The following is a 26,612-nucleotide window of genomic DNA, read 5'->3' as shown; positions in this document are numbered from 1 at the left end:
TATTCCTGCGTTAAAAGACAAGGAAGTGAATATGGTCAATTCAGCAAGTAACCAAATTTGTAAAACTTACATTTGTGTGCCCTAAATTCCCATAATTTCAGTTTTAATGAACTATTTTGTGCCTGCATTCAGAGTTTTGAGAGCTTAATTTCTTGTGGAAACTTTCAATATGTGCTTCCAAAATTACAGTGATTACCAGATGTATCCTTAAGAAACATATCATTTGAGGTTTCATTTTCTTTATAAAAGGCCTTGATTGGACATTAAAGGTGTTTCAGAATCTTTGTCAACATGATGTTTTGCAGCCCATGGCAGCTTTAGCCCAGCTAAGCCCTTCAGATGATATGATAATTGTCCCTATTTTGAAAAGGCCTTCAGGTTCTTCGAGATAAAATGTCTGGTGAAGCCATCTTTTTTCACCCCAGGAGAGTGCGTGTGACACATGTGCTTGGCTCACGGCCTCACACAGTCAGCAGGCAAAAACACATGCCAAGAGGCCTGTAGGAGGTTAGGGGGCCAGGGCAAGGTGGTGGTGAGCATCTCCCTGCAGGATCGCCTCCTCGTCCCCGTTCCCTTCCTGCTGCCCTGCACTCCGTGAGTGGACACCCATGCGCAGTAATTGACTTCCCTCCAGTCTCTTCCTGTCAAACAAATGGCTTGGCTATTGTTCCTCCAGAGAGCTCCTCCAGATCATAATCGATGGTGCTCTCCCTGCAAAAGTCTCTCTGCCGTAGCGTACAGCACGTTTCACCTATGCGCCGCTCACCAACATGCGGCCCACACAATAAACGTCCCTCGATCAGCCCGCTATAATTGAGCAATTGTTTTGTCCCGCAAACAAATAGCATCACACTGGATGAGACCAGGCAAGCAAATGCAGCTGCTAAAAGTGCATTTAAGCCCTATTTCATGGAAAATCTCTCCACCGCAGCCTGGGTCATACAGAATACTCAGTCGCATGCAGTTCTGATGAGAGCTTCAGGAGAATATGTACTCTCACACATTCTTAATCCATGTCTTTCTTTCCACTCCCATAAAACAAACAAACAAATAAACCATAAAATATCAGGAGTGGACTATGTTAATTAATCACAGGCAGTCCATCGACTGCTACATATTCGATGGCAGGCGAAGCCTCGCCGACCAATTGAAAACAACAGCAGTGTACTAAACAAAATAGCAGTGCTTCAAACATGCAGCCCATCCCCATGGATGCTGCTCAGTGCCTCCAGGTAAATGAAAACTTATCCATTTTATTACAAGCATAAAAACAATGGGCAGAGTGGAGAAGGAAAAGCTTTGCTAAATATGGGACTCCTTCCTCTCCCTCACCATGGAAACATCCATGCATACCAAAACACAAAGTGATGAGCAGTTTTTTGAATGGCACAGTATTCCTGCAGGGGGAAGTATTTTGTTTGAGAAAGGTGAGAAACTCATTAAGAGATATTAAGTGAAGGATGAAAGCACAGAGAAACAGCACAGGAGCCTCCATTTGAGTGGCTACTGAAAAAGGTTCATTCAAAGACATCAAGGCCAGTGAGTATATATAATTTTTTTTCTGCATTGGTATACTATATAGCATGTGTGTTCATGTCCACCGATACTATCATCAGCATGTGACCCTGCTGGAGACAGCGGAGGCTGGGCAAAAGCAGTTTCTCCTCCAGGCTTGTGTGCAGGATTCAACACAGCTCAGTGGCTCTCTGAGCCAGTGAGTGACCCTCGGTCTCTCTCTCCGTTCGGCCCAGCGTCTGCCGTGCCGGCCTGTCTGCCTTTGTCTGCACTGAGCTGGAACAGAACAGACTCTGGGAACTGACACAAGAGCCCTTTTATCAAATCATCTCTCCTCTACTTGGTCAGTGTCTCCCATTGCCAAAGAGCCTTAACGGTTTCTGTGGGACACCCCTTCTTGGGACCCATTTAAGGAGAAATGATTGCCAGGTCTACATGCAGTGCAGTTCAGTTTCATGAACCTGGGGTGAATTCTCAGGCAAGTCAGCAATTTCCTCCTGGCAAGATCAGAGAGCCCTGCCTGCTATATAATCCTTAGGAGCTTATGTCAAATCTTGGTGGGGTAAAAAGGGTGTTTTTTTTCTCCTGGTTAATTGACAATTATTTAAGGCTTTCTCTGGTTTACGATGCCCGTAGTTAAATAATCACAAACACCAGATTAATATGGAAATATTCCCAGTGACTGGAGGCAATAGAATGTGGTGCTCTACAATAGAAAGGTTTAATGGGAGTACTGGATGGATATGTATCAGATCTCTGTCCTGTATCCTGTCTTCATTCAAAAAAGCAGCACAAACAGTAGAGCCCCACAAGAACAAAAGAAAGGCAAATATGATGTGGATCAAGTAATTCTGTGTACACAATATGAATAACTCAGAGATAACCCTGATCTGAAAGTGGTGATCTGTATGAAAGACAGGAGGCTTGGTAAAAAAGACACATCCCCCTGGGCAAGCAGTGAAGAGAAAGCAGGAACGAAAGTCCACATTTATTATTCATGTTGAGATTTCTGAAGATAAGGGCACAGGAGTGACAGGTGTGCTCTGGTCTTCTCCCTCAGGAATTCAAAGGGTCCCTCAGATGAGAGGCAGGGAAAGGGGGCGCAAGAGAGTAAAAAGTTATTACTTAAAAAGCAAGAGATGGGTTGGAGGAATACTCAAGGTGTGAGAAGAAAAGAGGTAGCACAGATAACAAGGGGAAAAAGGGTTTTAAGGATCTTAGTTTAACCCAAACTCAAAACTCTGGGACCCTATCTGCAATCAAACCAACCCAGGTTTTCAAATCCTGGACCCTGGACACAATCAGGCAGCTTATTAGGTGAAAACCAGCAACTGCTTTTCTTTTTTTTATTCTTCCCATCCATTTCCCAGGTGATAGAAAACAGCAGAATGGAATCTCTACCTTTCCTTCTTTTTTTCTACATGGCTCATCAGACAGAAACACTTACTCTGCCAGCACCCCTCAGAGGCAGGGAGGAGGAGGTCACACACACTTTCGCTCACAATGATGTTCATTGGAGCAGTGGGAGGGGTGTGGTGTGTGTGAAAAACTCCCTTCCTTTTGTCCAGCACACATTTTAAACCAGACCCAAATTTGGTATTGGAGGACTTGGCAATACCAAAAAGAAGGAAACTTCTTTTCTTCTTCTTCTTGTCATTATTTTTATATATTTATTCATTCATTTATTTATTGTTGTTGTTAATGATTTTCTTTACACAGTCAACCATTTTTTAAAGTGAACAAACCAAGCAGACAAGAGAGAAAGAGTAGGCTAGCTGTGTTCTCAAATATCGTTTTTTAGACTAAAATGGCTCGCCTCTAATTAAGGTAACTTTCTGGTGGAATCCACTGGTTAGTTTGAGCTTATGCTGTTGACCAAGGAAGCAGTAGGGTTGAGTTTGCAGTACTTGTCAAAATCTTAATCACAAGATTCTACTCAGGGGAGGTATTTGAAATAAATATCAATCCCAGTGTATAATAGGTTTAAGTCATCTGTGTATAATAGATCCTTCAAATGTGCACTGCAGTAATGAAACAGTCCTGCTGACTCTAAATGGCTGAAATATCAGTAATTCTCTACTCAGTAAGCATTAAAGGACTGTATGGTACAAAATAATAATAAAAATGTATATATGTAATTAATACAATACAAAAATATGTATGTGTTGTGGGATTTTCCAACAACGTTTGGAATTCTGATGAAATATTCCCTAATTAAAAATATTTCTTGCATGTATTACATAGTGAAAGTTTATGGTTTTATGCAAATATAAAAAAAAGCACATTACTAGAAAAAAAAGTGTCAACTGTAAACCAAAACACAGTATCACACTTTCAATGTCTCAATACACACACACACACACACACACACACACACACACAGATATGCAGACATATATCCACCCTCCCACATATTCCTTTCATATCCCTGTCATCTCTGCTGCTGCCTGTTTGTGTGATACATTACTGTTGCTGCATACCCACTGTGGGGATGGTCGTTTGGGTTTCAGTCCTGAGGTGATGGCCACTCAGGTTTCAATCACTAGTCCAATTGCTCACTGACTCGTTGATTTATGAGACCAGCAAATCAACTGTTAACTCATTTCCTTAAATGCCAGTGTGCCATCACACCGCGCCACCAGTTCTATTCCCTTTAGCCATCAGACCTGTCTACACATCTTGGAATCCAGTTCTTGCAGGCTACAGCAGAGAAGAAACATTCTCACCCTTGAGAAGAATGGAAGAGATTGAGAAGCTCAAATTTAAATTTCAAATGTAATGACTTCTTCAAAAGTTCATGCATTAGAAACCACTGTGTGAATGGTAATTTCATTCTATAAGTCTATTACAAATGTCAGTAAGTATTTGGACAGTGATAGCTTTTGTTGCACTCCATATTCTGTACAATGAATTTAAAATAAAGAAATGACTAACAGCATTAATGTGAGGGTACTAACATTTACAATGCACATTTTTGTTCATTTTCCGTTTCAGCACGCCATAAGTAACTGGATAACTGTTTGTTTCTTGACTAGTGTCTTGTTTCTTAAAACATGGTGGATATGTTGGTGGAAATATGTCTCAGTCTTAGCGCATTCATCAATTGTAGCCAAGCACTTAACATGGCAAGAGTATTTAAGTTCTTGTTCATTTACCAGACACATGATCTCCTAAAACTTGTGGCCAAGTGGTTGTGCAGTGGAGGTGCATGCATAAAACAGACTGTGATTTGCATGGAACTACTAAGATAGCTACACTGGCATATAATTTGTTTCAAATGTGGAGGCACACCATGAAGTAGCTCAAAATTGGCTTTTTCTCTTGCTTTGATGAATGGATTGCAAGGCAATCTTGTATCAATCTCTCTGTAGGGAGATGCATTTCTCATGCTGAAACATACATGGGAGGTACACTTCTCATTCTCTGACTCTCTCTTCTTCTGAAGATCAAGACGTTCTTTCCTCTGCTGTCCTGATATCATTAACACAATCACCATCTACAATGCTATGACTTGAAGAATGAGACAAACTATTTTTGGGGGAGGTGGGATTATAAGAACAAAAGATGAGAAGTAAAGAAATGGAGGCAGTCGGGGACAACTGCTGTTCTTCTGATTAATAGTAGCCAGTATCGTACCCATACATCACATATCACATACAGCCCATGTCCCATACATCCTATATCTTATATACCATATCTCATACAGCCCATACATCTTATACATTCTATATTCCATATCCCATAGCCCATATCCCATACCCCATAAAGCCATACATCTTATACATTCTGTATTCCATATCCCATACATCCTATATCTCAATATATCCTATATATCCTATATCTCATATCACATATCCCATATAGACCATACATCCTATATCTCATATCCCATTCAGCACATGAATTCCATATACAACCCATATATCCCATGAATCTCATCCTGTATGGTCACATAAATCCCATATCCCATAGATTCCGTGCATCCAAAGCATTCTTTAATTTTATATGTCACTAGTGTATAATTCTTTCTTTCTTTCTTTCTTTCTTTCTTTCTTTCTTTCTTTCTTTCTTTCTTTCTTTCTTTCTTTCTTTCTTTGTCTTCAGGATTAAAAATAAGGTCTACAGAAGGTTTCACTTAGAAGCAAACAAATTGAAACATGTTCAGTTCATACATCTTCAGTACAGTGCTACCTAATCATAGGTTATGCATGTATCTTTCCATAGGGATTAAGGATGTGGAGCATACATGTTTTGCTGTCTATATGTCATTTCAGGGCTGAGCTGTGGAGTCTAAATAAAATACTGAATAAGTATGCTCTGACCCAGCCAGGAGAGGCACGTTTCTTTGAAGAAAACAGCAAACTGAAGGCTTGTCAAACCTGCTCCCATCTCCTTTCCACCCCCAATGAAAGCCAACCAAATGTTCCTCCTTTCACCTTCATGTATTCATTCTTTCAATAGTGTGCACCAGCTCTGCTCTGCCATCTCTTGCTCACAGCAGCTTTGGCGATCACACCCAGAAAGGGGAAAGCCGGCATGCACACGCGAGCACAAAGCTCAGTCCATTGACCATATGACGACATGCCCTCAACAACTATACGCCCTGCTGTGAGTCAGCTGCAGGGACATGTCAGATGCCAAATGATGGGGTCTACGAATGCGTCATTTCACAATAATGTTCCAAAATGGCCGACAATTGATATTTCAGTTTGTTTGGACCCAAACACTGTTTCCCTTATCCAAAACATTCAAAGATGCATTTTTTTTTTACATTATCCACATTGTATTATATACAGAAGGCAGACTGAATCTGAATTTGCATGTATGTGGAAGATTATATTTAGCTTTTCAGAAACACAAGGTTTTTTTCTGAAAATGATGATAAAAAGGCTCCATAATAAAGCAGACAACAGGAAGAGAGGACTGGTGTGGCACTGCTGTGTGAGTTAAACCAAAGAGAATGTTCTAAATGAGCAAGTGGAGGAGGAATGAGGAGTGGAGAGGAGTTGCTGGTGCATCAAGCTGGGAGACGACTGTTCCTGCATAGGAATGTGCTGTTTAAGAGTGAGCTTCTCTCTCTCAGCTGCCCAAGCACTCACCGAGAGGCAGGATCAATGCAGCACTGCACCAACAGGGCTGTGAAGTAAAGACTCTCAGTAAGGAGTAAACCCATCGCATCATCCTCTTATCAGAAGTATGTGCACCTGCATGTGTGTAAGCATGTGTGTGTATGTGTGTGTGTGTGTGTGTGTGTGTATGAGAGAGAGAGAGAGAGAGAGAGAGAGAGAGAGAGAGAGAGAGAGAGAGAGAGGAGTGCAGAACAGGGGAGGTTTTATGTTTAAGTTCATTTTCAGTATAGTGTTTTTGTATATTAAAGACTTGGCTAAGTCTTGGCAATTCACAGAAATGTATGTGAACAAACAGAACAGTTGCTGATTTTAGATGCTGAAATGCACAATCTCATGCAAAGCAGAAGCCATTATTAACAGAGTGGATGTTCATTAACAGTAAGCAATTAATGCAGAAACCTCTGTAGAACATCCAGCATGAGCTCTGCCCCAAAGAGATATTGAGTGATCCAGGCTAAGCAGGTGTGCTCTAAGTCTAACACAACTGCTTACCTGCTTGTCTGCACAGTATCTGCTGGGTCTCCATGACAACCCACAAGCAGAAGCTCACACAGCCGGCATGACAAAGTTTACCCAAGTACCGGTGAGCAAGGCTCCAGAGGCTAGCTGCATTAAGCAGGAAGCTGGGTTTTAATTATTAGTGGGTATGCTGACTGCTCATTCAATTGTGAACAGCAATCAGAGATGCTGGTGAAATTACAAAAACCCCAGCCAACTGCTGAGTATACCTAACACAACCTTTTACCCAGCTTATCATAGCCTTTGCATTTACTTTTCTCTCACAGTGTCACCAAATGAGCAGATGGCAGAGAGGTAGGAACAGGCTTTTAGTGAATTGGAATAGCACATATACACAAGGACTACCCAGGATTTTACTGTTTTTACTCTCCCGAGTCTATTGGCCCATGCTGCTGCAGGTCGCCAGCACTTCTGTTCACCTTGTACAGGGCATCTCTCTTTCCCAACATGCAGCACTCTGGTGCTACATCACTGCTTTCCCCTGAGGAAGCTTGACCTCTTTCACACACAAAGCAGCTGGAACATAATGGGTACAGAGGATGACACTATCCTTTTGCGTCAGTGTGGGGTGAGCCAGGGCTCAACCCCTGCCTGGGACAAACGTGGCAGCCGCCACTGAGACTTTCTGTGTGCAAGGCTGATAATGCAGTTGAAAGGCCCTAGCTCCAGGCAACCCTGCCTGGTCGAAGCCATCTGGGCCAGTCACCACTCTCCGCAAAGCCAGCATAGACCCCCACCGTCTGAGACAGGGCACAGACCTTCAAAGCACAGACCTCTGTCGATGAGTGGGTCCAGGCTTTCTGGGTAACTGGGAACATTGTGTCGTGATCCCAATAGGGATCTGGGATTGCCGATAAGACCCCCATCAGATCCATCCACCCCCACAGGACAAGGTTTTGATGCACAACTGACATGCCGACATTTTGAAAGTGCTGCCCCAATTTACATGTGCCAGGGTTTGTGCCCTTGATGTTGCAAAATGTGTTGGATGGCTCTCTCATTCTCTCCCTCCACCCCTTATTACCATGTTGCCCCTTAAGTTCTTGAAAGATGCAGTAGTCTCTTCCACATCGGCATCCCCCGGATGGGCACCATTTTCTAGAACCCTGCCTAAACCTTGTGCTCTTATAATGTGCCCATATTCTCCAAATCACTGCACAAAATGGCCGATATGGATCAGTGAACATCAGCAAAACACATCTATAATCAGAGGCCTTACAACCAAAAGATGTGCTCACATTACTGCGGATATTGCAGTTAGCTGATGAAACATTACAAGTGACATCTGATGACATCTGAAATTATTCTATGATGCAAATGAAATGATTTGGTTTCCTGAATAGTGTTTTATGAGTATAAATCAAACCAGCACAGACAGCAATAATATCCGAGGCAGATTAGCCTTCAAATTAATTTGTCAATATTCAAACATTACTGTCAACAAAAAGCATTATGTTGCTGTATTAAAAGAAATAATTGCAGACAATCAAAAGGTTCTGTGACAAAAAAAAATTAAAAAATCATGTTTCAGAGAGTGGGATAGCTGAGGTATTCACATATCAATCTAAGAGTGCATACATTTGAAATGGAATCAGTTTAAAGAATTGAACACATACTCAAAAGAGCCACTCATTTGTTCTGGCAAGTGCTGGACCAATGCCATAGCTATTATTGTTGACGACAACTAATCCTGCCCCATTCTCTCACTGGAGCACTCCTTTTTAACCAGAACAAAGCCCTGTCACTTGACTGGCAGATTCAGAAAACAGCAGCCACAGATGAATGGAGCTGCGAAAGGAATCACCTGCCAACCAATTTCCTCCATTCATCAATCTCCCTTGCCACCTTATCCACACAGGAAATCAAAGGCTTACTAAAGAATAAGGGCTATCTATTCCAAAAGCAACATACTTTGGTCTTGTGAGCAGGAAGGACATTGCTAATCGATTAATTGACAGCGTGACACCAGCAATCCAGTTGGTATAAATGGATCTACAATCCTGAACTAGGTTGCAGCTGTGACTGGGACTAATGTGATCTGTAGATGCACTGTTCTTTACACTTAAATATAATGATGAATATCAAAAATTACATTACAAAAGAAGCTAAATAGCATGAGCTTATATATATATATATATATGTGTGTGTGTGTGTGTGTGTGTGTGTGTGTGTGTGTGCTTAATCAAACATTCACAGTTAATCAAATATTAATTCTGCATTACCTATATCATAAGTGTTACCATTCGCATTAGCTATTACTAAATGGCCTGACTGGTAGCATTAAACATATTAAACATATAAAACAAATTAAACATATTACATTGACCTAAAAAAACACAATCTCTGATATGACTTATTATGTCTTAGAATCCTTATCAGTTGATTATACTTGTTGGCAACATAGATCTTTCTCATGAGAGCTCAGGCATCCAGCCACTGTACTTCATGATCAACTATTCTAATGGTGATTTTTATAATATATTTATCTTCAAAGTCTTTTATTCTTGCTGAGGAATGAAGCTGCTCTATGATATAAACCTGTCAAAGACCAATATGTATATCACCCACATCGATGGACACTTTGAAATTTTTTTCATCAGCTTCAGAGGTGATAAACAGCTTCATTATTAAAACTGAAAAAGACACAATCAATATGCACTGGCATTCTAACATTCATATTCAGAGTACCATAAAAAATAAATATCATGGGACAAAAAGACAGAGAGGTGAACTGTCTAAGCAGAATTGGCAATGCAATTATGAAGGAAATTCCTTCCATGTAGAACTGCATTAGCTTACAGAAATATTTTCCTAGGGGAGGTATTTCATTGGACTGTGGATGGATTTCAAGAACAAATTGTGTTGTAGATATTTAGTACTGATTTTTATTGTTCTCAATTACTTTATGTAGTTGACACTAACAAATATGACATCACCATTACTGATTATTAGACACCAATAGCCATGCTATCAACTTTGCATATTTGCTTGCACATATTCCCATCTACCATCAGCATATGGCTTAATTGCACTGATAATTCCTCTATGTCTAGTTTACTTACTCCTGGATTCTAGCAATCCTTTGATTAAATTGCCAGATGCATTGCACAACTTCCAGATGCTACATGCATTCATGTGGAACAAAAAGAGGCATTAAAAGTGAGCAGACTATCTGTAGAGTGAACATCCATTCACCGTATCAGAAATTGTAAATAAGCCCTGTTACATGGCGTATAAGATAGAAAAACACACATTAAGTTTTTACTTTTTCTCTCTCACACTCTCTCTCTCTCACTCTCTGGCTCCCTAAATCTGTCTTCTCTCTCAAGTGTGTTTCCAATTTCCAGGCTTAAATAACTTTTTTTCTGCATGGCTGAATCAGAATGATATCCGTCTTGACTTATCATAAATTTGTCTTCCGGAACTAATTTCCACAGCAGGACATATAATGTTTTAATGAGTTTTTATTGCATATTGATTGCAAATTGATATCTTTGGTTGAGGTCTCATATGAATAATGCAGGGGAGGCACCTTTATTGACAGACCCTGCCTGTCTTTTAAAAGAGTTTAAGTGTGAATGTGAGCGCATGCACTTTTATGTGTTTTCATTTTAAATTTTTTTTTTTTTCCCCCACTAATTCAGTGCATTGGCTAAATGGCAGTTGCAAGAGCATGAACACATAAATTGAGAGACAGAAATATAATCTCTAAGTGGTGTATCTGATGAGATGGGTGTGAAGAGATGAGAATAACCAAAACAGTGTGTGGTCTAGAATGATTACAGATATATTAATATGAATACCAGCATACCAGTATTAGAATCAAACAGTGTTATTACAGTCCATCTAGCTGGAAAACTAGATATATGCTAATGGTTTTCACTATTATTCAGTTAAGTTATAAAGTCCCTACAGAATAAACCGTCTACCTATATATAAAAAAAATCTCTTTCACATTTCTGGTGCGTGGTCATATTTTTCTCACGCCCAGGCCTTATACCAGAGACCTTGGAGTTATAGGGTATGGCACAGCATCTTTGCTGTTCTTAGAATTGCTTGCTTCTGAAAATAGATCAGTGTTAATCTTTGGATCTGTTGGAGCTACTTCTCCAGCTTTTGGGTCAGAGCTGCATGTAGCCCTATTACTACTGGGACAACTTTCATGTTGACATTTTAGATTCTGTCTATTTCCTATTTCTGTCTGTTGCACTTATCCCATTTCTTTAAGTGATATAAATCATCCAGAGATTTATATCACTAAGGACTGCCACTCCTATCACCACTGCTGTTTACTGCTTCATATCTAATATCACTATGTTTGGCTGGATTGCTATAACTTGAATCTATGTCTGGATCTAGAGCGCCAACAGGATCTTACCTTTGTTTTCACATTAGTATCTTGCACCTTGCTGTATGGTACTCAGGAGTCTAAAGCGTGACATTGTCTGCATCTTGGGTCTTTGTCCAGTATGATACAAGCCTATTTTGATTGATCTAGTTCTAGTACTTGTTGTGCTGCCAGGATTAGTGCCTCTGCAGAATCCTTCAGTACTGCATTTCCCAGCTATTGCTAGGATTTTCTTATGTCAGTCAACCTTGTTATCTGTTGGTAGTGTGTACCATGAAAAGGGGGCCTGCCAAAGCATCTCCTCTGTTTCCATGGTATCCATGTCCCTACCTGATTGAGGCACTCTCTCATCAGCTCATCCTTGGAGGCCATTGGTTGGATGTACTCACAGATGTTTCATGTCTCATCAAAGACAGTGAATTTTACATTCTGTAGGCTCTGTCTTTCAGCAGGTGTACAGCATTTGAATGTAGGATTTTGCTATATGCATGGTGAGGAGATTTTTAGTCTTGATGTCAGTAATGTCTTCGTCTTTTCTTGGCCTGCTTGGTATCTGATGACTGGCTATCTGTAGGTTTTTGGCTTTGATCTCACACACACACACACACACACACACACACACACACACACACACACACACACACACACACACAGAAACATATAATTATTATTATTTATTTTGTTTTAAATTAATTAACGCCCCCCCTTCAACCTTGGGTTCTCCACTATAGGCCTGGAAGCTTGAGGGTTCTGTGTAGTGTCTTAGCTGTTCCCAGGAGTATGCTCTTCTGGACAGACATCTTGGATGCTGTTCCTGAGACCTGCTGGAGACACTTTTCCAGTTTGGGATTCTTAGTGTTGTGATTGCCATGGGGGAGCACTGTTACCTTCTTCTTCCACATCTATCTTTTCTAGCTCTTCTTTCAGCCCCAAGTGTGTGTGTGTGTGTGTGTGTGTGTGTGTGTGTGTGTGTGTGTGTGTGTGTGTGTTTAAATGCTGATTTTAAGAGTAAGGGCTTCACAGCTTTACTTATAAGTCTTAATTGTGTTTTAATGTGTTTAATAAAGTGAGCGGTGAGTGTATGTATGGACACTTCGGCTGTAATCTCAGACATAAAACATGCCCTTACAGGCAGCATCGGCACTTTTCATACATGCTGTCTGGTCTTGGTGAAATAGCAATTTAACAAGCTATCAGAAGCCCTAGCAGAGTACTGAGAATGCTATAATACCTACTTCAGTGTAATCTCTGGTACTTGGGGCAAATCATTTTGAGTTCCCTGGTACACAATCTACAATCACAGAAAGAACAGACATCTGAAGGGTTAATTGATTACTAGGAGTCAGAACCTCTGAGTAGTATTAGCAGTCAATGGAAGGTATAAGAAGTTTTACATAATGACAGGCAATTGGGCTTTTCTTTTAGATGTTTATCTCCTATTGCCAATAAACCTAGCAGAAGAGCAAGTGAACTATAGGCCTTAAGGGTTATTCCAAATTCTTAGGTATTTCTTTAATGGACTTTAAGTGATCACTATTCCTTATGAGTAGTGTGGGGTGTCACTGACAGATAAATGGAAGTCAAGGCTACAGGCTTGGGCAAACACTCTGGCATGACTGATGGTATTCAGTGCACTGTGAATGGCTCGTCAGCGGCTGTTGTGCACAGCACACATCTCCTAGCAAGGAGATCGAGCGAGCTTGTGAAGCACTGCATGGGCATAAACAAACCTCACATCAGTGGAACGCTGTGGTGACAGCCATGGGAGAGGCAGGTTTGAAGAGATTCAGGATTCAGTCGAATCTTTAGCACTCATAGGTATCAAACTGTACGTCCCAGATGTTGCATAGCTAACACTCCCTTACTCCCTAATAGCATTATCATGAATAATGGCCAAAAGCCAAGGGAGGGGTACCCATACTCTAACACTTTCCACCTAAATCCAGACAGAAATCCCTTTTCTGAGGAAAATAGTCTTCAAATCCCATTAAACCAACTAAATGTAATAAAGGGGAACAGCATGGCCATCCTGACAGGCACTAGCGCTGAATCACGTGGTCTTGAATTGATTTGACTTAAGCTCACAGAGCTTTTTACACCACAAAGAGAACTAATCATTGAGTTGACTGCCACAGGCAAGCACTTCCAGAAAAAGTGCATTCCTCATGACATCATATCAACTGGTATTAAAGTCAAGATTCAAATAACACAGTTCGCAATTAAGAGCCAAATCATTTAACGCAGGGCATGTCCGGAAGCCATTCCGGCTCAGAATACACTTCTCACTGTGCCTTCTTATTTTTCTGCCTTGGGGAAGATGTGCAACTGCAGATCAGTGTCAGACAAATCAAACAGTTCCTCATTTCTAAGCAACAGATGCCATGAGATGCAAAGAATGTGCCTGGTTAACAAATGGCATAGAGTATCACTGAGAGGAATTAAAGAGATGCAGGCAGATTATAGGTACATTCTGCTATAATGCACATGGCATAAGAAGGATCAGGGAGGGATCAGTCACATTCCTGCACTATTGGTTTGTTAAATATGCTAAATAAATCTAAATATCAGAATCTATGTTACTTGTGAATTTTTAGGACATTTTGCAACTGAAAAGTATATTCGCACAAAACAAGCATAATAACACAAATATATACCCTTTGTAACAGATGGGAGGACCAGTGATATATATTAGTGCATCTTTTGTTGTTGGAAGCACAAAAATCTCAACTGGGTTATTAACTATTATATGACCCCTGGAAACAGTGTGTTTAGCAAAACCCTCTGTTGATATTACACACAGCTCAAACCTAACAGTTAGGTCTGAGAATTAACAAAATAAATAGAAACCTTAGGCCATAATGATGTGAAATACAGGTTATCAAGTACATGAAAGGGCAAGGAGGGCTTTTCTGTTTCCAATTTTACAATCACAGCTATATAAGTATTTACTTAGACTGACAGAAGGCATCAACATATAGCAGGTGTTGGTAGAGAGATCTGGCTGTCTTAATGCAATCTACATACTACAAATCAACTGGAATCAAGGAACTATGAAGATCTTCCACATATCACTTCCACCAACTAACTTATTAGCAAGTAAAATACAAACAGTTTTGAAGGGCCTATATTGAAATCAGGAAAAATGAGTGACATTTTACATACGAAATAAGTTCAATTCTGTCCAATATACTGTGAAGTTACATTTTGGATTTAATATCACTCTACTTTGATTTAAAAAATATGATTTTATAATGATGAAAATTCTTTCCAAAAAAAACCCCAACAAAACATACCACCTTGAAACACGTCACACGTTTTGATGCACCTAGAAGCTTTGATGAGGTGGGATCCCAGTGCAGGCTAACTTGTGAATAATGATTCTAAATTGTGTGTTAAAAGTGACTCAGCTTTAAAGAGTGGAAAAGAATACTGAGCCCTGCCACCACTGATATTATTAAACTAATTTGTCTTGTCATAGCCCTGGGTGAATCCGTATCATAATGCCAAGGCTGTATCCCACTGCATAAACAGCTGCTCAGTCACAGGAGTTTGTTCAGTTGAAAGGAATATAGATTAGAGCAAAAGAAGGCCAGGGGGAAATGTTCCACATATCTCAGTGGAGACTTGGAATTTCTCTACTGGACTTGAAAGTTAATTGTACTCGGCTCTCACAAGTTCTCCAACAGTTATTCTCAAGTTGTCAAGAACACCCATTGATCATTCACATGAAGGCCCAGTGAGTAAGACATTACTCTTGTTTGCACCGGATATTCCACATCACTGTAATGATTCGTCACTGGGTAGCCTCATGCTGCAGGTCATAATTAGCCAAGTCACTGAAGAGCTGGAGTCAGCACACTGGCTGCAGGTCTGGAGACACAATATTCCCCTTAATTTAAAATTAGATTTTATTTTCTTTAATAAGAAATAAAAAAAAACAAACAAAAAAACAAAACACTGATAACAGACATATGAGCTTGTAGATTTAAATTCATCATATCATAGGGTTGTCAGAGTTAATATTTTAAGTTCCATAAGTTTTCATATTAAGACATGGTATTAAAGAGGTTATATTTCAATTTTATGCAAAATATGTATGAGACTTCCATAGAGACTTGCCATGCTATAGACAATAGATAAACATTAGACATTTCATTTTAAAACTGTTGCAGATGGCTGAAAGTACAAGTTGTTATAATAATGCAGTCTTGTGTTAGCAAATTCAAAAATCAAAGAAGTATAATGTCTTTGACTTATCACTTGAGATCCAAACCTGTACTAATGGCACTAATGGTAGCGCTTTTAACACGAGCAGGTTTGGCTCTCAAAGGATGAATACTACCATTTAGTTAAAATGAACTCAGTACTTTTGGCACTCATAATCAAAACATACAAAACTTGAACAATACCGATATCTTATATTAACATAGGACAACATATAAAGATAGGATAACAATGCTTGTGTATCAGTAATGCATGTAAATCAAGAGGCTAACAAGTGCATCAATTCTCTGTAATTATAATTGTTTAGTTTTATTTATTTATTTATTGCACAGTGTAGTCAAATAAATTTGACTGAAGCTGTGACATAATAATTGGGACTGATAATACCCCAAATTCAGTCACAAAGGGAGATGAGGTCTGTGAGAGTGCCAGAAAGACATGCAGGAGAAGCAAGGACGAACACTGCAAACCTCTCTTGCAGGAGCACAGTTAATTCAGCGTCACCTCACCCGCTGTAAACTCCACGTTGTCTTCCAGCAACACCTAACAGGAGGCTGCTAAAAATCCTCTAGATGGAGCAGAGATTACACTAGATTAAACTAGATTAAACTAGCTCACCACTGCCAGTCTATACCCCCAGTTCCACCAGCATTTTAAGATTTGAAATTGACGAGGGACATCTTCAGAGTCTGAAAGATACCTATAGGAATACATATCTATAGTTGGTCTACTTTCTTATTCCTCTAAATGAGATTCAAACTGGCAGAGCTAACTGACATCAGTGGGAAGGCAAACTTACTGTAGATTTGAACTAGAATAATGCAATGTTCAGGTATTCTGACAGACCATCACCCAACAACACAACAGCCCACATACAATGCACAGAAATCAGACTTCAGTCATTAATATTCATAGACAGTGGCCAACAAGGACACATGATTTAGGGTGTTGCTTGACTGGTGGGTAAGGGCCAGTGACAGAAGCAGAATGGGCTGCACTTTTTATGGCAATATGTGCCAAGAGTTTGTGGATGAACCCATGACAGTCCAACAGTTCAGGCTTAGTGAATGATAGTAAGCCAACCTCCTTGCCTCAAATAACCACAGCAGAAATTCAAAGTCCTGACACATAAGTTCATTCCAAGGTGAAACATTGCTTCAGTAGCTTTAAAAGGCTCATGCAGCATTGCATTCCTAATCAGAACCAAAAGGTGTTGTGTTTTGGCAACACCATGACACCAAAGCAACATTTCTTGAAGAAAACAGCCTTCAAGTAAATGACTATGGCTGCTACAGAAGAAGAAGCACTAATTCAAAACACAAAGGAAAGCCAAAAAGTAGAAACTCCGTAAGCAAAATCTACTCTGGGACCTAACAAATGCTACCAGTTCATTTGTGAGGGAGAAATATATAAATATGACAGAGCATCAGAAATATTACCTAGTGAAGCAGGTCCCTTTGAGAAACTCAGCACACATTAATTACACACTTCTTGGCAACACATAATAAAAATGCCCCTATATATAAACCTTTTCACAAGGCCTTCTTATTGATGAAGCACTGTCTGGGTCTCCAAGGTGTCGACACAGTGTCGGCATCCACAGCTACCTAGCCCAAGCCACATGCTGGCCCATTAACAAATAACTGCAGACGGGCAAATTAAAAGGTGCACTACCGGGGGTGGAGGTGAGGGGAGCATGTCCATTACATCCCCACTGCATACACTAACATTTTGGCTCTCCAGAAGAATCAGGAACAATGCTATCTAATCATGGCCTCCACCGTGTGCTGTCTCTAACGACACAACAAGAGGGCCTTCCTTATGCTAACTTGTGCTGCTGTACTGCATGATCTTTGATAATTGCTATCTGCTCTTGCCACTCATACATTAAGCTGTTGGATCAGGCTTTGAAAGGAGAGGGAAAAAAACCCTGACATATTGAAAACACATCAAGAAACTGTCCAGATATAATTATGGTTGAAAGTACAAAATCAAAATAGCAGCTTTCTCTGCAGGCTTGTCCTTGAGGGTGCAGTCTTCAGCCACTCTCTCTCTGTGGGTACAGCCAAACTTCAGACTAAGAATTCTATGCTTAATCACTTTTAATTGTGTCCCAGTTTCCACTTTACGGCCACTGCCCAAATGTCATCAGATAGGGCGTGAGCGCTGTAAAGCTGGGACCTTGTCTGCTGCCACTGCCGGTGGTCCCTAACTGACTGTGCAGACCTGCGCTGCCTGATTGTACCTCTTCTGTGCTAAAGTGCCCTTCCTCCACTTGATGTATCAGCCTCGATTTCTCCCAAAGATGATCTGATCATCAGCACTGGAGCGCTCGAGAAAACCAGGACGGGTGAGTAAAAAGGAGACATCGATTTGATTCTATGACATTGCAGTCCCTGAACCTTTGTTCATGCTCAGTGGTCAAGGCACACTGAGAGGAGATTATAAAACATCCCAGAAAGATCGACTGGAAAGGGGTGGGGGAGATCACATGCAGTCACCCTGCATGGGATAGCTTAAACATACAAAAAAGAGAAGAATGAAAACTATCACAAAAGACTACAAACACTGCCAAAATATTAAAAGCAATTTTGCTTTTATGTTCACTTTACCTTGTCGTCAGTAGCAGTAATGATTGTAATTCAACTATGTTTATTTCTTAACTTGTGTTCACATGTATCTTCATTTGTGTTCTGCCTTGGGCTCTGTGAATCTTGTAATTATCAGATTTTCTGCAATGCCTAATGAACATTGTGCCCTGCTCATGTTCGGGTGGGGAGCCCATTGCAGTGAAGGGAAGAGCAGTGGGGCTCATTTACTTAGCAGCTATCCTATCCTGTGGCTCCCAGCCATGGTATAGGCAGGGTCGCTCACAGAACAACAGCAACTGACCTATGACTGTTACTGCAAGGCCAGAACAATGATGGCAATTCTTTAAAAGGAGGTCACCATGGTGTGTGGTCTACAGGTTAATGAGCTTTGATTATGTGAAACTCATTGGGGTAGGTATGTTTATAGACTTTCATATTCTTTATTATATTCTTTATTTTAAAAATTGAAAGCACCTCATTTGGATAGTGTTTACAAAGTTTTGCATGTGTAAGGTTGGCTAGCACACTAACAGATGGTTATTGTAACCAGGCAGAAGGGAAATAAACCCAGTCAGTAAAGAAAGCATCTGGGGTTTCCAACAACGTCACCAATGGGATGCAAAGCGATTTGGTTAAAAAACACTGAACATGGTGTAATTAAGATATTCCAATGTAAATGAGGTCTGAATTAATTCAAGTTATCTCTACCACACCAGTGGGACTGCAGCTCTTTCAAAGGTAGTCTATAGCACTCTCGGAAGATTAGAATCTTCAGCCATCATAACCCCTTACTAAACAAAAAGAACCAGAGTCTAAATACATTTAAAGCTAAAATGAAACATGCTATGTACTCTCACAGACCTTTGCATTCTCTGTTCTTGGCTGCATGTTATCTACTAGATGAATTTTTCTATCTTTTATTATTATTATTATTATTATTATTATTATTATTATTATTATTATTGTCACAAACACATTAAAGCTTACCAGACTACACATAAAATAAAACAAACTTAATGGCCTTTTTATTAAAAATGCTTTCATTAGAACTTCACACTAAATTTGTAATCTAATGAGTTCATAGGGGTGTTAGATCTGTGAATAGGGTAATTGAGCCTACATTTCTTACTGTCAGCAGCCTATGAGAACTCAAACTACAGTACATTGTATCTGACTTATATTTAATTATAATAAGTGGATTCCCTGAAGATGTAAACAGTTTATCAAAGCATTGTTTACTATGTTGGCATGGGCCCAAGGGCATGTTCATGGGATTCAATCCAGCTTGTTTTTAATAACCTACCACAAAGCCTCATGTGCATACTGAGGAGAGATTAGATAATTGAAAATGCTGACAATGATATAAAGGAATGTATATAATAAAATGTATATATTAAAATTACTATCCATAAATTAATTATAATGCTCCGAAATTCTGCCCAAATTAAGGAGCTTGACAACTCAGTGTGACCAGTACCTCAAACATAACATAACTAATAGGTACACTCAAATTGATTCTTTCAACCTTCCGCAAAACATTTCCAGTTTGCTGCAGGTGCAGTACTTTTATTCTTGTGAAATTAACAAAGCAAGAGGGCTTTGTATCCCAAAAGCTAAAGATTCTTTTGGAAAAGAGCAAGTACTAAAACTGGAAGTGGAATAATATGATGTGATTTCAATTCTGAATTCACCGTAATAGCAATATATGGTAGCTGTATGTTCATAGTGGAGAATTTAGGAGCAGTACAAACTGGATCTGGAGATTTCATTACCAGTCAGTCTTTGAGGATTAAGGTTTCCATATTATGATACCAACAGCATCTGATGGTATGCAAACAGCAACTTACATAGGTGTAATAAAACAGAATGCTAAGCTAGCAGACTCAGCCAAGCCTGAATCCAATTACATGCTAGCATTTGTGTGGTAGCTTTCGGTATATGAACTTAAAGGTAAACTGGTTTTCCCCTTTGCCATACGAATTAGGATGAAATAATATTCTCCTTGGTAATTTAGAGGCAACAACAGTAGGCCTACTGGTAAATGCTAATGCCCCCTGACATTAAGTATTTTATTCCAGGTTTACTGTATGACACCATTTGCATCATAACATCCAGTTCCAGAATATCTGTGACAAGCTGCTTCATAATATCATCTGCTGTCTATGCCACTAAATGTCATACAAATGACACAGCGCCAAAAGCATCAAGTCAAAGCTAAAGTAATTGCTTCATCCTTATACTGAAAAAAATAACAAAACCAAAGATAGTCTATCCAAAATGTCAGAATAAATTACACTAAAATAAACTTTACATGTCCAAGTATAATAACACTAATTTCGCTGCTGTGCTGGGTCGTTAAAACCGCCTAAGCGGGCATTCACATGATGCCTTTTCAAACTCTCCAAAGCTTGCTTCATGTTTACCGCATCCTCTAGCGCCGTTAAGTTGAAAAGATTAAAAGTGAAAACACTTGCGGTAAAAAAAAAAAAAAAGAGAGCGAAGTCTTCAACCGTTGACCAAGTGAGACTGTGTATGCCTGTGATTTACTCATATAACCCGGGGGGGGGATTGGGGTGAGCTAGTTGAGCTAGCTATACAAAAAGAAATGAGTTTTTCGAGCATGCCTGGCTTTTAAAAGGCATCTTGTGAATGGCACCTAAGACCATGTTTTACTAATTTTGTAATTTTATACATGTATTTATTGCCATTTGGTAGACAGAAATAAACACAACAAGGTGGGTGGAGTGTTGCAATGGGGTGTGACATTTAAAATCCGCTGGTGGCAACGTGAGTTTGGAATTAATTTTATCTTAAAAGTGTGCTTGTACTAACCGCCTTTTCATACCTGCTCTTATGGCAAATGCATCGTCTCCATGAAAGTGGCCAAACGAATCCATTCAATAGCCAGAGGTGTCATATCCTGACATATACAACTACCTTACTGAGTCACCAAGTAATGTCCTACATTTGTCACTTTTTCTGTCATTAGCACTTTGATGTTTTGGTAGTCTGTCCAATGTGACATTACTATAGGCTATTTAGGTAACCTAGCTACATTGCTAACATAAACACGCTGAACAGGAATTTAGCAAGCTAACCAGATAACGATCACAGATATACACGTCCCAATTTACCATGTACCTCTTCTCTGTGGATGGCCTGTAGCCACAGCTGTTGTGTGGTGGGTTCCATGATAAATAAGCTTGAAATCCCTGATTTAAGATTTTAATTGAGTCCAAGACATAAAACAGAGCCAAAAAGACGTTCTAGTTGGCTTTAAAGCTATAAACAGGCAGGTGGCCTCACTGTCCACAGGGATTTTATGGGATCCTGATCCATGTCTAAGTGTGCAGCAGTTTGTGTTAGGTAGGTCGAAAAGTTAATTATTTCTCTGTCTGAGAATCTGTTGTTAGAAAATTGGTATTGAATCCCCCAGATACATTAGTTTGGCTAGTGAGTTAAGATATCCAGATTCAAGCTTTATTAGCTTGTTCTAGGTTAGTTAATAGCTAACTACCAAAGTACTGGATCTTAATGTTTTCAGAAAATAATTGGTTTATGACTAAATGGAATGACAAAGGAGCTTATCCTCACTCATTAGACACTTTTAATAAAGCCATCTGGAAAGAGCTTGTGGAAAATAAGATTTTAATTGGGGTTGACTTTAACATGTAGCTACCAGCCACTACGGATAAAATTGATTGATTCAAATACATATTTGATTCAGATTAATACACAACAAAGAGGATATCGATATTAGTAGTGCTAATAATATGCAGCGTAATATCAGGCCATATATTTGAGCATTTTGATCACAATATTAACTAACATAAGCTATCCATCTAGATAACTTTTGACTATCTTAACCTATGTGGTGATTCATTCAGGTAATAGTACAAGTCAGAATAATTGGAGGTTGGCCACTCTGTGGTCATTTTTCCACACGGATTTTGGGATAGAAAAGGGACACAATCCTGTCAGATTATGTTGTTCTCTATATCTGGTCCTTTCTTTGGGCAAAAGAGCATTGAAATTGGCTAGTGTTAACATTTTATTTTAAAGCTGTTTCCAGACACTGGTGTACCAATATTTTCCTTTGAACCCCTTTTGAACTTCAAGGAATGTTTTCCCCCATGGTTTTTCCTCTGATGATATGATACACTGTGTCTATGCCTTATTTATGTGCTTACACCATGTCCACAAAAAAATAGAATCCAAGAAGTTGCTACCCAATCATAAAATTATCTATGCTATCAAATGCTTTTCTTGGTAATTTATAGCTGAAATAACTTTTAGGTTTGTGTTCATAGATTTGAGTCCCAGAGGTCTCTTCTGCCATCTTAAAGATTATTTTCAGTCAGATTTTCTGAAGTTTCAGATCCACAGTATCAAAAATAGCAACAGGTGCTACAACACAGCATCTGAGTTTTCTGTTCCATCATTTACTCTTCTCACTGCATTGAATAAGAGGTGGAAAATCTTGACTTAGAGCACACAATAAGCCACCTATCAGACATTTCTGTAAAAATACTTGTGTACTAACACTAAACATTCACTAGTGCCATCTACTGAAAAAGCTAAGTAAACAGTGTAAACAGGGTAATTTTGCATTGACTACATAAGCTCCTGTGTTCAAATAGCACCACATTATAGAGTTATCAAAATGTCAAATATCAAAATATGAGACATTGTTTTAAGCCTTGATAGTGCAGTGAGGGGGAAAAAAAACTAGGGACCAAGAACATGTCTCATGAGGTCAGATGTACTAGAGAACAGAGACTTAGGGACAAAGAATCAATATGATCTCTGTAGGTTTTTTTTTTTTTTTTACTTTCTCTCATGGCTGAACATAATGAAAAATATTACCAAAAAGCAAATCTTGCTGGCGGGCTATTGCTGAAGTCACTGTGTGGTGGTGCACAACCACAGTTATCAGAGGACAGAGAGGTGTGATGATAGCAGCAAATGGCTGGCTAGGGGACCCAGCCGAAATGGATGGTGACTTACAAAAATAAAATCGCCTTACCTCAGCACTTTGTCTTTTTTCTTACTTTTTTTTATAGCAGGACTCAAGCTATGGTCATTTGTGATCCATTTTCTCTATGAGTGGGCAATCAATGTCTCCTCAGTTTCACAGCCTTATAGATTTTGGGACATGAACACAATTTGAGGTCACCTTCACGTGCCTCATTATTAGCAAATTCTCTCTTTAGTTCTGAGAACCTCTTGCATTATAATACATTGGAGGTACAGGCATGTGACCCTAGAGCAGAACCTAAAGAATTTGTGCATCTAACCATAGACATCAAATAGTATTGTATAACTATTGTCAAGCCATGCCAAGTGTACTGTGTGTTGTTTTTAAGATGGGGGCCAGAGTTGTGGAACTAAGCATGGGTTTAATTAAACACTGAAACTCAAGCTTTCTGAAGCACTGACATTTGTTGGTGAACAATAATCATTAGGGCTTCTCCTACCTGTACACTGTAAACCAGCACTAATTTCAGACAGTAAAATATCATGATGTTTCCTCATAAAACATAATGCTTAATTTTCTGTAAGAAACAGGACTTTTGTTTCTGGAAAAAAAAAAAAAAGGATGGTCATGGATGGGGTCCATTCAACCAGGGAAGGCCAAGCTGTTGCCTGGCTCATGGTCCATATGCACTGCTACATGGCCCATTGCACGTATGAGATGGTGAGGGGCTTCAGTAGCTCTTACTGGGTTTTGCAGCATACACATAGCCAATGATACACCTCCAGATCTTTGCAAGGCAACAGATGCATCAGGGCAAGCTTTTCTCTGTGCGCTTGTGCCGTGGGTTTTGAGAACCTATGCATCTTGAGAGAAGAATATTAGGCAATATTTCTGTTTCTATCAACTCAGTGTTTTAGTCCTACACATATGTCAATCATGAAACGTAAGACAACACAAAAGGCTTATTCAGAAAATCAACTTTGCTGAGAAATGCATCTCAATCATACTGAACCTAGATGCCCGTGTCGAGTACTGCTCATGATCAGCTCCCCGTATTTCGCCATCTAAAAAGTGGAAAGACACCTCTAAAAACAAATTTTTAAAAGGCGAAGGAGAAATGCTAGGCAAAGTGCATTGTGCCCAAATGGATATTACGTCCGCAAGCATATCAATGGTTGTCAAATCCACTTAGAAATAACTAATGGTGCTCGTTATGCGGCGTGTTGTTTTATTTTTTATTTTTTTTATATATATCAGCCACAGAGTAACTGAAGCTGTGGCTCAACAGATGGGCAACCGTTCAAACACTGCCGAGGACGTGTCGTTCACGGCGACCAAATGCATGTGTGAAGAAAATCCTCAAAAGGCAATAACGTAAATATACAGTATGGGTAATTTATATGTAAAGGGTAAAAAGACGTCGTATCTTCGAATAAGTGTTGTGCGCTTTGAAATACTTCATTATAAAAGCAATTACATAATAATAACTGCTTTATTGTCCTAACATATTTGTTAATCACAGCCCCGATACGTCAGACTACACGTTTGATACATATGTTTTAAGTAAAAACGGAGAAAAATCGAAAATCTTTAATGTAATAACACTACAAGACATTGCATTCACTCTACAGAACGATAATGAGCAGCAGGTTTAACGTATTTCTACGATAATATCGAGCGTAGTTGTGATTTACTGAGCCGGTTCCTCCGTTTCTAGCTCCTCGACATTGTTTCATTATAACAGCAACGTTTCCTCACACTGCGCAAAGTTAACATCTGACAAGACGCGAAGTGAGATGGAAGAAAGCGTTGCTGGGCGAGTCACGTCCACGGAAGATAGTTCAAGGATGAGCAGATATTTTTGGGGAAGTGAACATAACTGAAATGGTCATGGTACTTTGGGTTCAGTTCACGGAACCCAGTTCCGCGGTACTGTCATAACATTTGTAAACTCGGTAGCAACTTCAGATACAGGTAAATGAAGTAAATTCAGAAAATGATCGAACTAATAACATTTTAAGTCAATGAACACCGGCTGCAAATGCAGTGCTGATGGCATTGAAATAGTCTCCTCTGAATAAAAATAAATAAATAACAAATTACCTGATCTCTGTCAGCAGTAGTTATTCGATATACCCAGATTTGTTTCGTAGATACAAATGAAGTTTGTCATCCATGACACGTCTCAGTTTAGAAGAATGAGTACCTTTCAGCAGCGTAACGCATAATCTTTTCACAATCTATCCTTCCAACGAACCTCTAGTCTTCGGGAAACCGAAAAGATTAAAACCAAAAAATGCTGTGGGATGCCAAATTACATAAAATATAGAAAGAATCTAACAGACCTAACCAATAACAGAAAGTATAAAACACAATCCAAAATAAAAAGGCGCAAAAGCAGAAGAAAAGAGGACTTCAGTTCACAAGCTAAAAGCGCCGATAATTCCACGCTGCGTTTCCATTCTGATACACTGTATTCCAAACGAGTTCATGAGTGAGCTATGCATTCGGCTACAGCAGTCGTGTATCCGTTTATTCCGAATTTGTTGCAGTTTTACTTCCAAGACCTCAAGACACGTTGGTACGCAGCTGGCGCTGTAAATGCACGGCTCTTTTGCCCTTCTCTTTCAGCTTTCTTCGGATTTAAGTATGTTTTTGCATTCGCTCTCTCCTGCGCTGGAATCCGAGCTGTCTACAGGCTACTGCACACAGTCGTGCATCTGGATCCCCGCATTTGCTGTAACAGCGACGAAGACAGAGGCGCGCCCCGAGCTCGCAGGGGACTAGTACGCGCGCACTACTTTACTGACGTCAGACATCGCAGGTTGCAAATAGAGCAAAAAGAGAGAATTAGTTTGCCGGAGCCCCGTCCGATTCCAACCGACGGCTGACCGAAACAATAAATTATACAAAACCTTTCGCTTGAGTTTAACGTCCGAGTGCTGGTGCGTTTTTCCATCACCTTTTCCAAATACCGCCGAAAATAATTATTTTAAAATACTTAGCCTAGGCCAGATCCGTCATAAAATTGTACGTCAATTCCCTGTTACTAACTGAGGCTCACTGCGTGACACTGTGCCGCTGAGGAATGTGGAAATCACAAACATAAAAACTAAATCTGAGCTAATTTGCTGCGACACCAAAACACTAAAGCTCTACTTTGTAAAAGCTAAATAAAATCGCTCTGAATGAAGAGGTATTTTAAGTTCTGGAACTATATTTAGTCATCACAAACTGGGCTCTTTTCCCAAGAATTTCACCTAGACCAGAGCTCAATTTATTTCCTTTTATATTAAATATTTTATGAC

At 39.7% G+C, this 26,612-nt stretch overlaps 1 protein-coding gene across 22 annotated transcripts in view; it reads right to left on the bottom strand.

Moving 5' to 3' along the window:
• adgrb2 (adhesion G protein-coupled receptor B2) overlaps nt 1-26,062 on the bottom strand; it is a 188,123-nt gene extending 162,061 nt beyond the window's left edge. For 19 of the 22 annotated variants that reach the window (XR_014118762.1, XR_014118764.1, XM_035529184.2 and 16 more), the window contains exon 1: nt 25,408-26,061. The gene's annotated coding sequence lies outside the window, so the exon portion shown is untranslated. Of the gene's footprint in view, nt 1-25,407 lie in introns of all 22 variants that reach the window. The other 3 variants (XM_027010136.3, XM_081702947.1, XM_035529193.2) reach the window with 2 other exon arrangements.
• Between the last annotated feature and the right edge of the window lie 550 nt (nt 26,063-26,612).

This window comes from Electrophorus electricus, chromosome 2 (genome assembly GCF_041902795.1).
Source record: "Electrophorus electricus isolate QZ-2024a chromosome 2, ASM4190279v1, whole genome shotgun sequence".
NCBI classification, from domain to species: Eukaryota; Metazoa; Chordata; class Actinopteri; order Gymnotiformes; family Gymnotidae; genus Electrophorus; species Electrophorus electricus.
Note: the sequence above shows the minus strand (reverse complement) of the source record. Positions and strands in the feature narration are given on the sequence as shown.